Consider the following 13,741-nt stretch of genomic DNA (forward strand, 5'->3'; position numbering starts at 1 on the left):
TCACCTAATATTCCTGTCTCAGTTTCCTTATCTATAAAACATGGATGATAACAGTATATAACCCATAGGGTTGTTATGATATTAAATGGAATAATTTCAGTAAAGCATCGAGGACAGTTTCTGAATATTGATTGTGTTTGGTAAAAGCTGACCATACTGTTACCTTTTAAAAATTGAGTTGAAATCCCTATCTGTGTAGTTTTCATCAATTCGTTCATTCCCCATCCCCGAAACCACACAAAACTGCTCTACTCCCCCTTTCACACGAGAGCCCTTCCCATAGTTAGGGTGGTGTGATATTCCTGGTAGCCTGTACTCCCCATCTCCCTCTCAGTTAAACATCCATGCTTTCTTGCTTCTCCTCTTGTGAAATGGCTTCCATCTCACCATCTGACGTGATCTCCTCCGAGTACAACTGGGGAGTCTCTGCTTCTCCCCCCACACTCCGAGAACTGACCCTGATGCCAAGTGCGCTGGAGCGAGCGGAGAGGTACGTGCGCAGCACTGCTGCCTTCCTTGCTCTGGGTCCAGCATCTCTGTGCATCATCAATGGCCTTCTTTGTAGACCTAAAATCAGGCTAAGGAAACTCTGTGAGATACGGTGTACACATTTTCTCTTGGCATCTAAGCGGATCCCATCTTTAAAGATGTATTTTTCTCTTCTACTTTAGGAAAATAACCATTTTATTTGTTTATTTATTATGTCTACTTGTTTATTATGGTTTCACTGATTTCTGGAATATAAAAAGTCTGATTATAGCATCCCCTGTTTGAATACCACTGTAGCTTTCTTTTTGTGTGTGTGTGCTTACATTGTAAAAGGCAAACATTTAATTATGACTGACACATAAATCCAGCCTACTCTGTGTGAGGCAGAGTTCTTAGCACTTTACACATATTTGTAATGTACTTACTCCTCACTGCCTGGTATGGGAGATGCTCTAAGAGTATATGCATTTTACAGATGAGGGAAGCAAGACTCAGAGAGCTGAGCAACTAGCCAAGCCCACTCAGTAGTGAGTCGGAGAGTTGGGATTCACCCCAGGCCATTTGGTTCTAGACTCAATGCTGTAGATCCACTGTGAGGTACTGCCTCTCCAGATATTGTTCACTGCCCTTCCCCCGCAGTCCCCAACCAAGCTTCCCAACATCATGGCCCGCCAGTGCAAGCCTCCGCCCCACACCTACCAGGCCACACTCATAAAACTATATATATATATATAACTATTCTAAGCACTTTACATATATCAACTCATTTAACCTCACAACAACTTTGTGAGGTAGGCACTATTATTGCTTTCATTTTACAGATGAAGAAATTGAGGCACAAGGAGACATACACAGCTAGTAAGTGGTAGAGACAAGATTCTTATCCAGGCAGCCTAATGCTCTAAATCATTCACCTTTATACTTCTGTCGAGTCGTTTTTTAAAAATGTCAGTTCTCTCAAGCAGAGAGACAGGTTTTTGTTTGTTTGTTTGTTTTGTTTTTAGCATTTTTAATTTTTGATTGTAATTATTTATGATTTTCCCTCAGTAAACTGTGCCATTTTAAGGGCCAGGCCTGTAGCACCTACAGCAGTGTCCAATGTTCAATATCTATTTGCTGAATGAATGTATGAATGAGATATTGAGTCAGTACCAAATGAAGCACAGCGGGCAATTGTCAATAAAGGTAAAGAATAAAGAAGAGAGATTTGTTCTTTAATCCTTTTCCAGAAAATCAACATACAGGAACTTCCAAGAATCAAGGAAGAAAAAAAAATGCAAAAGAAGACACCAAAACCAAACCACAGATAAAAGAGAAAAATCTCTTAGCTAATAAAGAACCTAGAAAGACTCTTAAAGACTTCAATTTTAGAACTTTGGTATAATATTTCTCATTGTAAGATGGAGCTCCGTAATAGCCCCTTTCTTACATCCGTTTTCTTACTTCATTTCCTTTGCTAATATTTCCATGACCCTCAGTTTGTGTAACTCCTTTCCTGGTGCCATGTGTGCATTTGGGGCTCTTAGCCAGTTGCAGAAATGCCCTGTTTTGAATATTTACACTGAAGTCAGCAGTACATTTTCTTTTTCTTTTAAATGGGGTAAGTACATGAGAACTTTGGTTATAATTTCCTGATCCAGGAAAGCCAGCCACCAGGGATGGAAATTCAGTAGTAAATCACTTACTTGTTAAGTATTCTATTTTGTAGAGTGACTTAATAAGCAAGCCACTACAGATATAGACGTTCTCAAAATTTAGTGCATAAAAAATCATCTGTGGAATTTGTTTATAGTGCAGAGCCCTAGGCCCAAAGACCTCAGAGATTCTGACTCAGTATATCTGGGGGACAGGCTTAGATATGATAAATTTTAATCAAATCCCCTAGGTGATTCTGCTCGAGGATTGTCAGACCACACACTGAGAAAAGCCACTGTGATGGGAAGAGCTTGAGTTGTGAATTTTTTTAAAAACCCAACTCCACAATAAATAGCTTTTAAACGTGGGCAGTTTTCTTAAACTCTCTGAGTCTTAAATTCTTTATTTGTTAAAAGGAGACAATAACATATATCTCTATGCCACTAGATCATCCGGCCATGTTTCCATAGGATGGAAATTTTAGTCTATGTAAAGATTTCACTGGGTTTGGCTGCTATGTTGTGGAGGAATGATGGTGGTGAATTCATTCTAACACCACATTCATGAAACAAATGTATAGACCCTCAAACCACTGTGAAAATATCCAAATATTCCTTACAAATATAATTTAGCATAAAGAATGAAGTGATTACAAAGAATAATTTTATGTGAATACATTTCAGAAAAAATATGAATGGCCAAAATTGACTCAAGAAAAAATGGAAATCTAAAATGAACCAATAGCCATTAAAGGAAGTCAGATAGCAATCAAAATGATCCTCCTATAAAGTAAAAACATGTCCAGACACAAAAATACTAAATAAAATATTTGCATGTAGATTACAGCTATTTTTTTAAAAAAAAGATGTCATGAGCAACTAATGTTTACTCAGGAAGCAGGGACAGGTCACCATCAGAAAATCTATTATGTAGTATACTTCACTGTGTAGTATACTTCGCCGATATAAGAGAAAAAAATACACCACCATCTTAATAGATGTAGAACAAACATTTAAAATATTCCACACACACTCAAAATGAAAAAAAACGAATCCTAATAAACTCTGATTAAAAGCAGTGTCCTCAATCTAATGAAAATATCACCAAAACCTACAAAACCTCATGTTTGATTTGAAACAGAACTATTTCTACTTCTAATCAATATTGCAGTAAGAGTGCTACAAAATGCAATTAAAAGGGATTTTTAAAAAAATGGGAACAGAAATTATAGAGATAACTATCCTTATTTGTAGACAATATAATTGTCTTATTTAAAAAATCTTAAGAGATCCATAGACACTATATTAGATATAATTAAATAATTCAGCAATGTTGGCAGATACAAGATAAATATACAAAAATACACTTCTATACAAGTGCAACAGTCAGAAAAATGTAATAGAAAATACAGATCCTATTCAAACAGTGATTAAAAACTTTAACTTATATAGAAATAAGTGTAATGAAAATATATCTATGCCCTTTATTAGGAAAATTTTAAAGAATTATTGAATGATATAAAGAAAACCTGAGTAAATGGAGATATATTAACACATTCATGGTTGGAGAGACTCAATAAAAATGTCAACTTGCCATATTAATATCTAAATTCAAAACAAAATTTTAATAGTACTAGCCAAAAAACGTTAAGAAAAATTTGGAGGAACAAAACAAAGTACATGGACTACCAGATATCAAGCTTTATCATGAAGCTCTAGAAATTAAAACTATGCAGCATTAGGACAAGCCCACATGGACAATCAGACCAATGCAAAGAGTACAGAGCTCAGAAACAGAACCATGCACATATGGAAACTAGATACATTACAAGTGTAACACTGTAGATCAATAGAGTAAAAAGGATTATCCCAGTAAATGGAACGGATGCTATTGGATTTACTTACAGGGGAAAAAAAAATCAAATTACTTTCCCACTGTACATCACCCACAAAAGTCATTTATAAGTGGATTGAAGCCATAAATATGAAAAGGGAAACTCTAAAACTTCTTGAAGAAACCAAACAATTATTCAATAAGAAAAAAACATAAAAATTGATAGTTATTCACATTTCAAACAAAATAAATTTCTATTAAACAAAATACATTGTAAAGTAGGAGACTAACAAGATATTTGCAGGCAAAATATTCAATAATGTAATTGGCAAGAATTAGTACCGGAATATTCTAAGAATTTATTTAATCAACAAGAAAAGACAATTGAATTTTTAAAAATAGGCCAAAGATATGAGTAGAAGCAGCAACACAAGTGGCCAACAAACTTTTAAAAAGATGTTTAATTTGATTAATAACCAGAGAAATGCAAAACAAAACCACATTGAGATAGTATTTTACAGCCAGATTGTCTAACATTTAAAGGCTTGGCATTTCTGAATACCTGCTTCTGGTGATGATGAAGTAACAGAAAACAGACTTACTTTCTCACAGCAAACAACTAGAAAAATAAAATTTTAAAAAAATGTTTTATATTTAGCAACTGTAAAACAACTGTTCCAACAGAGAAGGCTGAAAGTTGCAAAAAGAATCCCAGAGAGAAGAAAATTATGCAGAGGAAAAGCTCCAGAGATGCAGACAAAACTACACTAGATTACCTTTAATATTCTCCATACAAAGTTACTGATGTGTAGGATGAAATTCCATGAGTAAGGGTAAAGAACAACTGGGAATGTGTAAACAGAGAAATTTTCAAAGCTCATATTAAGCAGTCTTCAAGTACCAATCCAGAATGGAGAGACATAATGGAATACCTGGGTCATTTACTTGAGATCCAAGAAGAAACAAGCCTTAGTTGGACAACAAAATTATACCTAAGGAAAAAGATCCTTAGTCTTATCCTAGCAAAGTTAATAATAATAATAATAATAATAATAATAATAATGATGCAGCCTGAAAGTAAATTAACCACTTGCAGAATAAATCCCTACATTCTTTAAAAGAAGGCAACAAATCCAGACATTCAACAGTGCGACATTCACCATATCCAACAGCCAATCAAAAATTAGTACACAGGCTTCCAGTTGCCAGGAGCTTGGAAGTCTCCACTCCTTCCTAACAACAAGTAGAAATTTAAATAGACTGAAAGATCAAAAACCCTTCTTGGATCAATAATAGAGGAGAGGACCCTGGACAAACCATTACCCCTAAGATCAGAGTGACAGAAAAGTGGATAAAAGGAGTCACAGCTTATGGAGCAGAGACTGACAAGTGGGAATCACCTCAGGAACCAGTGCCTGGGTAGGAAAATCTTAACTGTGATTTACGAATTGCTGGAGGTTCAGCGTGGACAAGTCTGAGAGTTTAAACTCCAGGGGAATTTTAGGGGGTCCTCCCTCCATAATATTGTTAGATTTACCTCCAGGAACTTGACCAAATTCCCACAGTAAATACTGGGCAAAAATCCCCTCAGACTTCTGGTAGGAATAGGAGCAAAAGAACCATTTTTAAATGCTCCAGAGAACTCTATTCTTCTTACAAGGCATGCCCTCAGGGAAAACTTAGTTAACCAGAGCCTGAGTTAGGGGAAGGGAAATACCCAACTCTAGCCCTTGTTAACCATCCTGTCCCACCTAAGGGGGTGGAGGGGAAGGAGGAAACAAATGAAAAACACTTGTTTAGAGAGTCTAAAGGGAAGACTCTCTAAAACACTGAGGCCTAACCCTTGGATTATAGGATGTTCCCCTTCCCCCACATCTCACCACCACATTACTAAAGGCCTATTTCCTGCAGCTCCTTTTATGCAGTACATCATGTCTGGCTATCAAGAAAACAAAAATTACAAAGCAGTTCAAAAGGCAAAAACACAATGTGAAGAGACAAAGTAAGCATCAAAACCAGACATGGCAGGGATGTTGGAATGATCAGACCAAGAATTTAAAAGAACTGTGATTAATATGCTAAGGAATCTAAATGATCAAGTAGACAGCATGTAAGAGCAGATGGGCAATGTAAGCAGAGAGATGGAAATCCTAAGATAAAATGAAAAAGAAATGTTAGAGATTAACAACAACAACAACAACAAACACTATAACAAAAATGAAGAATGACTTAGATAGGTTTCTTAGTAAACTGGATACAGATAGACAAAAAGAATCTCTGAGTTAGAGGATCTATCAGTAGAATCCATGAAAACCAGAAAGTAACGAGAACAAAAACTAGAGAAAAACAAAACAAAATTCAAGGACTGTGTGACAACTACAAAAGGTGTCACATGCATTCAATGGGAATGCTAGAAAGAGAGAAAGGATAGAAAAACTATTTGAAATAATAATGATTGAGAATTTTCCCAAATTAGTGTTAGACAGCAAACCACAGACCCAGGAAGCTCGACAAACAACAAGCAGGATAAATGTCAAAAAAATTATACTTAGACATATCGTTTTCAAACTACTGAAAATTTAAGACAAAGAAAATATCCTGAAATAAGCCCGAATGAACAACAATAATAAAAAGAAAAACACCTTTCCTATAAAGAAAAAATATAATAATTACATCTACTTCTCTTCAGAAACCTTGCAAGTAAGAAGAGAGTGAAGTGAAATTGTTTAAAATATTAAGAGATTAAAATCACTAATCTAGCATTTGGTACACTGGTAATCTAGCATTTTGGTATCCTTCAAAAATGGAAGAAAAAGGAGGACTTTTTCAGACAAGCAACAATTAAAGAAATCTGTTGCCAGTAGACCTGCCTTGCAAGAAATGTTAAAAGAAGTTCTTTAGAAAAAAGGTAAATAATAGAGGTCAGAAACTCAGATCTACATATAGTAGAAAAAAAAAAAGAAAGAAAAAAAGAAAAAGAAAAAGCATCCTAAAAGGAATAAATCAAGGTAAAATAAAAACTTTCATTTTTCTCATTCATAATTGAGATAACATAGTAGTTTATTCAAAATAATGATAGCAACAATGTAGTCAATTATGTGGACTTCTGTATATATCTAATGTGTATATACATGCTTATGTATGTTAATATATAATTCAAATGCCTGACAGCAATGATACAAAAGACAGGGAATTTTGTTATTATAAGGTACTCACACTACCTGTGAATGGATCGAGTATTATTTGAAAATGAACTTGGATCAGCTGTAAGGTATATTGTAAATTCTAGAGCAACCACTAAAAAAAGTTTTAAAAAGAGAGGAGAGAAAATGGAATTACATAAAATGTTTAATTAAAACTACAAAAGGCAGAAAAAGAGTGGAAGACAAAAGTAGGAACAAAGAACAAGGGAAACACAGAAAACAGTAGTGATTATGGTAGATGATAATCCAAACATATCAATAATCACTAAGTCAGTGGTCTAAATGTACCAAATGAAAATCCAGAGATTGTCAGAGTAGATCAAAAAACAAGAACTAACCGTGTTTCCCCAAAAATAAGACCTAAGCAGACCATCAGCTCTAATGCATCTTTTGGAGTAAAAATTAATATAAGACCTGGTATTATATTATATAAGACCAGGTATTATATTATATTATATTATATTATATTATATTATATTATCCCTGGTATTATATATTACATTACATTGTATTATATTATTATTATATTACATGACCCGGTCTTATATTATATTAAAATAAGACCAGGTCTTACATTAATTTTTGCTCCAAAAGACGCATTAGAGTGGATGGTCTGGCTAGGTCTTATTTTGGGGGAAACACGGTATATGCTGTCTACAAGAAACCCACTTACATATAAAGACACATAGACATTAAAAGTAAACAGATGGAGAAAAAGATATTATGATGAAACTAATCAAAACAAAGCAGGAGTAGCTATATTACTTTCAGATAGAGCAGACTTCAAATCAAGGAAAGTTATCAGGGATAAAGAAAGGCATTACATAATGATAAAGGGGTTAATTCTCCAAGAAGACATAATAATCCTTAAAGTGAATGTACCTAATATTAGAGTGTCAAACCACATCAGCAGGATGGAGACTCAGCAGAGTCAATGTTTCAGTCTGAGCCTGAAGGCCAGGAGGCTACTGTTAAAGAGGAAGAGCTGAGGCCGACCCGGTGGCTCAGGCGGTTGGATCTCCATGCTCCTAACTCTGAAGGCTGCCGGTTCGATTCCCACATGGGCCAGTGGCCTCTCAACCACAAGGTTGCAGGTCGAGTCCTGCAAGGGATGGTGGACTCAGCCCCCTGCAACTAAGATTGAACACGGCACCTTGAGCTGAGCTGCCACTGAGCTCCCGGATGGCTCAGTTGGTTGGAGCGCGTCCTCTCAACCACAAGATTGCCAGTTCGACTCCTGCAAGGGATGGTAGGCTGCGTCCCCTGCAACTGGCAGTGGCAACTGAACCTGGAGCTGAGCTGCGCCCTCCACAACTAAGACTGAAAGGATAACAACTTGAAGCTGAATGGCCCCCTCCACAACTAAGATTGAAAGGACAACAACTTGACTTGGAAAAATGTTCTGGAAGTACATACTGTTCCCCAGTAAAAGTCCTGTTCCCCTTTCCCCCCCAAAAAAGAGGAAGAGCTGATGTGGCAAATGAAGTCCAAAGTCAGTCTTTTGGAGAATTATCTCTTGTTGAAGGGAAGCTGGCCCTTTTGTTCCCTTCAGGCCTTTGACTGACTGAATGGGGTTCACCCACATTGGGAAGGGCAAGCTACTTTACTCAAAATTCAGTGATTTAAATGTTAATTTTATCCTGAAATACTCTCACAGAAACCCAGAATACTATTTGACCAAATATCTGGGCACTTCTGATCCAGCTAAGTTGACATATAAAATGAACCATCACAAAATACTAAAAGTAACTAAATTCAAAGGATATCAGGAAAGGGGTAAAATGGAACAAATAACTAATAGGACCAAAACAACAAACAAACAAACAGTTAATAGTAAATTGAAGCCCAATATGCTAATAATTACACTAACTGTAATGGACTGGCCAACACAGTCAAATTAAAATGAAGAAATTATCAGGCTGGATATTATAGATCCAACTATATTTCTAATAAGAAACCCACTTTAAATATAAACACAGAGATAGATTGAAAGTAAAAGGAGATACCATGTAAACACTAAGCATAAGAAAGCTAGAGTGGAGACAGCCAGTTAGCTCAGTTGGTTAGAGCTCGGTGCTCTTAACAACAAGGTTGCTCAAAACAACAAGGTTTGATCCCCACATGGGCCACTGTGAGCTGCGCCCTCCACAACTAGATTGAAATAACTACTTGACTTGGAGGTGATGGGTCCTGAAAAAACACACTTAAAATAAATAAAAGTTTAAAGAAGGAAAGCTAGAGTGGTTATATTAATGACACAGACTTCAGAACAAGAAATGTTACCAGGGATAAATAAAACATTTAATTCCCCAATAAATCAACCATCAACAGTGTTAGTGAGGATGTGGAGAAAATGGAACCCTAGTGCTCTGTTGGTGGTTTTGTAAATTGGTGCAGCTATTATGGAAAACAATATGGAGGTTATTCCAAAAATTAAAAAAAGAACTACTATATGATCCAACATTTCACTTCTGGGTATTTATACAAAGAAATCCAAAACACTAATTCAAAAAAATATATGCACCCATATGTTCATAGCAACATTATTTATAATAGCCAAGATACGGAGTCAACCTAAATATCCATCAATAGACAAACAGATAAAGAATGAAATCTTACCATTTGTGACAACATAGATAAACCTAGAGGATATTATGTTAAGTGAAATAAGTCAGACAGAGAAAGACAAATACCATATGATTTCACTTATATGTGGAATCTAAAAAACAAAATAACCGAACAAACAAAACCGAAACAAACTCTTAGATACAGAGAACAAATTGATGGTTGCCAGATGGGAGGGGATTGGGCAGATGGTTGAAAAGGGTGAAAGGGATTAAGAAGTACAAATTGCCAGTTATAAAAATAGTCATGGGAGTTTAGAGTACAGCAAAGAGAATATAATCAATAACATTGTAATAACTATGTAAGGTGTCATATGGGTACTAGACTTATTGGGGTGATCACTTTGTAAGATATATAAATGTTTAATTACTATGTTGTACACCTGAAACTAATATAATGTTTTATATCAAATGTAATTGAAAATAAATCTTTTTAAAAAGAACAAAAACAATTGTACCAAAAAAGGGGTCACTTCCTGATGATAAAGGGGTTAATTCATTAAGAAAATAACTCTTAAATGTTTATGTACCTTATAAGAAAACTTCAAAATATATAAGCATGCACTGAGAAAACTTCCAAACTTCTCTCTTGGCAATTGATAATACAGAAAATTAGTAAGAATATAGAAGATTTGAAACATTTTTAACCTGTTTGAACTAATTTACATTTATTTGTAAAATATTCCACCGAACTACAACATAATGTACATTCTTTTCAAGTGTACATAAAAATTCAGCAAGATAGAACATATGCCAGACTACAGAACTATTCTTAAAAATTGTTTTTAAGAATTAAAATCATAGTTTTTTTCTTGTCTCCTAGAAATTGACTTAGACATAAGTCTAATAACATAAGATAGCCTTATAAATCCCCAAATATTTGGAAATTGAACAATGCACTTCTAAAACTATCCATGGATCAAGAGGAAATCAAAAGTGAAAGAAAAATGAACATTGAGCATAGAAGAAAAATGTTTTCTGCCCTTTAGGATCTCACAATCTAACAAGGCAAATAAACGAACCGTTGAAATAAATATGGAAACTACTATAATAGAGAAAAAGTGTTGTGCTGACATAGATAAGGGAGTGACGTACTTTACAAAGTAAATGTCATTCGAGTGAGTAATTACATGATAATTCAAGTTTACCCACGAAAGAGAACAGTGTGTTCAAAGACAAGGTGACATAAAATGGCATGGCATTTCATTTACTGAGGCTAAAGGGAGGGTGTGTGGAAAGATGGTGGTAAGAGATATGGCTGAGAATGTTGGGAATCAATTGAAAACCTAGTTGGACATCTTGGACTTCATCCTTAGGCTGCTGGCAGCCACAGGAGGCATTTAAAGCAAAAAATGCCAGGAGGTTGCGGGGGAGCATTAATAGACTTCTGTGTTAAAAACAGAACTATCAAGGACAGCTAAGCTTATGACATCTTTGAACTTTTATAACCAGCTCTAAATACCTGTTCTTTGCTTGGAAAGTTCTTCACCTGCATCTTTATAGGCTGACTCCTTGCTGTCTTTTAGATATGGAAAAATTTCATTTCTTGAGGGGGAATGTCTCCAGCCTCCTAATCAAAGTGGTTTCCACTGGAAGCCAATACAACACCCTATTTCACTTTCTCGGTAGCATTTATTAATCAGTAGTTAGCATTTATTAATATTCAACATTTTCTTATCTATTTGCTGCCTATTCGTTTGTCTGTACCTCACTAAAATGAAAGCTCTGTGAGAAAACAACTTGTCTTTTGTTTCTCTGCACCTCCAGCATCTAGAACCATGAACATAAAGAACACTCACCAAATATTCGTTGAGTGTGAGATGTGATAAAACCCATTTCTTTTTATAATTGTCATGAGAGTTGCCTAAGATCACCCAACTAATAAATAGTAGACATGAACATCCTTGTCTTCTGATTTCCCGGTTCACTGACCTTTCCATGCAAGACGTCTGGTCTCTCATGTCACAGGGCAATAGGGAGGATCAAAGGATATACAGGGAAGAGCTGTAAGGTTTCTCGGAAGACAAGACTTAGAAGTTACCCCAAAAGGAAACAATGAGGCCTCTAGAAGCTGAGACCAATTCACAAAAGACACCTTATGGGTGGTGTCAAACCTAGCATCAGGTGCTGCTGAAACGAAGATTTCAGTAGGGATATCTCATAGGAGAGAGGTGGATGGGGCAAAGGCAATAGATATGGATCTATCTCATTAAAACACTACCGAAGTCCTGAGGTGGGCAGGATTCCCAATAGCTCATATCTAACGTACCCCTTCCTCTTTGGGCTCACTGACTTAAAGCTTACATCCTCCTGCATTTCTTCCACTTATAGAGCTGAAGAGATAAAATCTATTTGTGACTGAAAACGAGAGAAGACATGCCCTAGGCAATGGATACCTAAGAATTTAAATTTGAATTGATAGACTATTATTTAATGCATTTATTGCTCACTCATCTAGTATTTATTGCATACCAAATGAATTAATTAATGAAACAATAAGTATTGCAGTATTTTAGTCCAGGTAGAAGACACTAAATATAATAAGTATGGTGATAAATTGGTAGATAGGATAGACATGGGTTTTATCTTAGGGAGCTTTGAAGATAAGCACAGAACACATATTAAATAAATATGAGTATGATGAGTTCCCATTTTGTTGAGGTGACTGGGGATATCCTTACGCCTCAATGAGAATCGGGCACACACTGAACAATGATTATGAAAAAAATGTTTTGTTTCTTGTCATCTTTCTATTAAAGTAGAAATATAGCTCTAAAACAATTTGATTTTAATACCAAAGTTGGAATTTTGGAACAGTCTTCAATTGGAAAGGTACTTATTTTTTACATTTTTTTTTTAAGATTTGTGCATTATTTTTTTTACAAACATTTTTATTGAAGACTTTTTTCAGCTTGTTTTAGGTATCATTGACAAATAAAATTGTAAGATATTTAAAGTGTACATTGTGATGATTTGATATACATATACACTGTGAAAGGATTCCTCCCATCTGGTTAATCAACACAACCAACACCTTACCTCACATATTTCTCTCTATGTGTATCTTTTTTTTTTCTTTTCTCTTTTTGGTGGTAACATTTAAGTTCAACTATCTTTGCAAATTTCAATTACAATAGTGCTACCATCTATAGTCACGATGTCATGCATTAGATCCTCAGCTTTTATTCATTTTATAGTTGAAAAGTTGTACTCTTTGACCATCCTCTTCCTATTTCCCCACCCTCTAGCTCCTGGTAACCACTTTTCTACTCTGTTTCGATGAGTTTGACTTTTGTTTAGATTCTACATATATGTTGTAACAAGCAATATTTGTTTTTCTCTTTGTGACTTATTTCACTTAGCATAATGTCCTCAAGGCCCACCCATGTTCTTACAAACAGCAAGATTTCATTCTTTCTCATGGCTGAATAATAGTCCATTGTACACATATACATCACTTCTTCTTTGTCCATTCATCCATTGACAGACACGCTGTTTTTATATCTTAGTTATTGTGAATAATGCCAATGAACATGGGAGTGCAGATATCTGTTTGAGATCCTGTTTTCATTTCTTTTGGATAGATGCCCAGAAGTGGGATTGTTGGATCACTCTTAATTTTTAAGGAAATTTCATATTGTTTTCCACAGTGGCTGCACCAATTTGCATTCCTATCAACAGTGCATAAGTATTCCCTTTTCTCCACATCCTCACCAACACTTATTATCTCTTGTCTTTTTGATGATGGCCATTCTAACAGGCATGAGACTCTCACTGTGGTTTTGATTTGCATTTCTTTGATTATTAGTGATGTTGAGCACCTTTCATGTACATGTTGGCCAATTATATGTCTTCTTTGGGAAAATGTCTATTCAGTTCCTCAGTCCGTTTTTTAAATCAGATGGTTTGGATTCTTTTGCTGTGAGTTGTGTAAGTTATTTATATATTTTGGACATT

General features: G+C 35.3%; 1 pseudogene across 1 annotated transcript in view; it reads left to right on the forward strand.

Annotated features, from left to right (window-relative positions):
• Positions 1 to 371: 371 nt before the first annotated feature.
• The window catches only part of LOC308501509 (pre-mRNA-splicing factor RBM22-like), a 73,956-nt pseudogene continuing 60,586 nt past the window's right edge, over positions 372 to 13,741 (forward strand). The window contains exon 1 of the transcript in view: positions 372 to 490. The product of the transcript in view is annotated as a pre-mRNA-splicing factor RBM22-like (transcript). The remainder of the gene's footprint in view (positions 491 to 13,741) is intronic.

Source organism: Rhinolophus hipposideros (assembly GCF_964194185.1).
Source record: "Rhinolophus hipposideros genome assembly, chromosome: 8".
NCBI classification, from domain to species: domain Eukaryota; kingdom Metazoa; phylum Chordata; class Mammalia; order Chiroptera; family Rhinolophidae; genus Rhinolophus; species Rhinolophus hipposideros.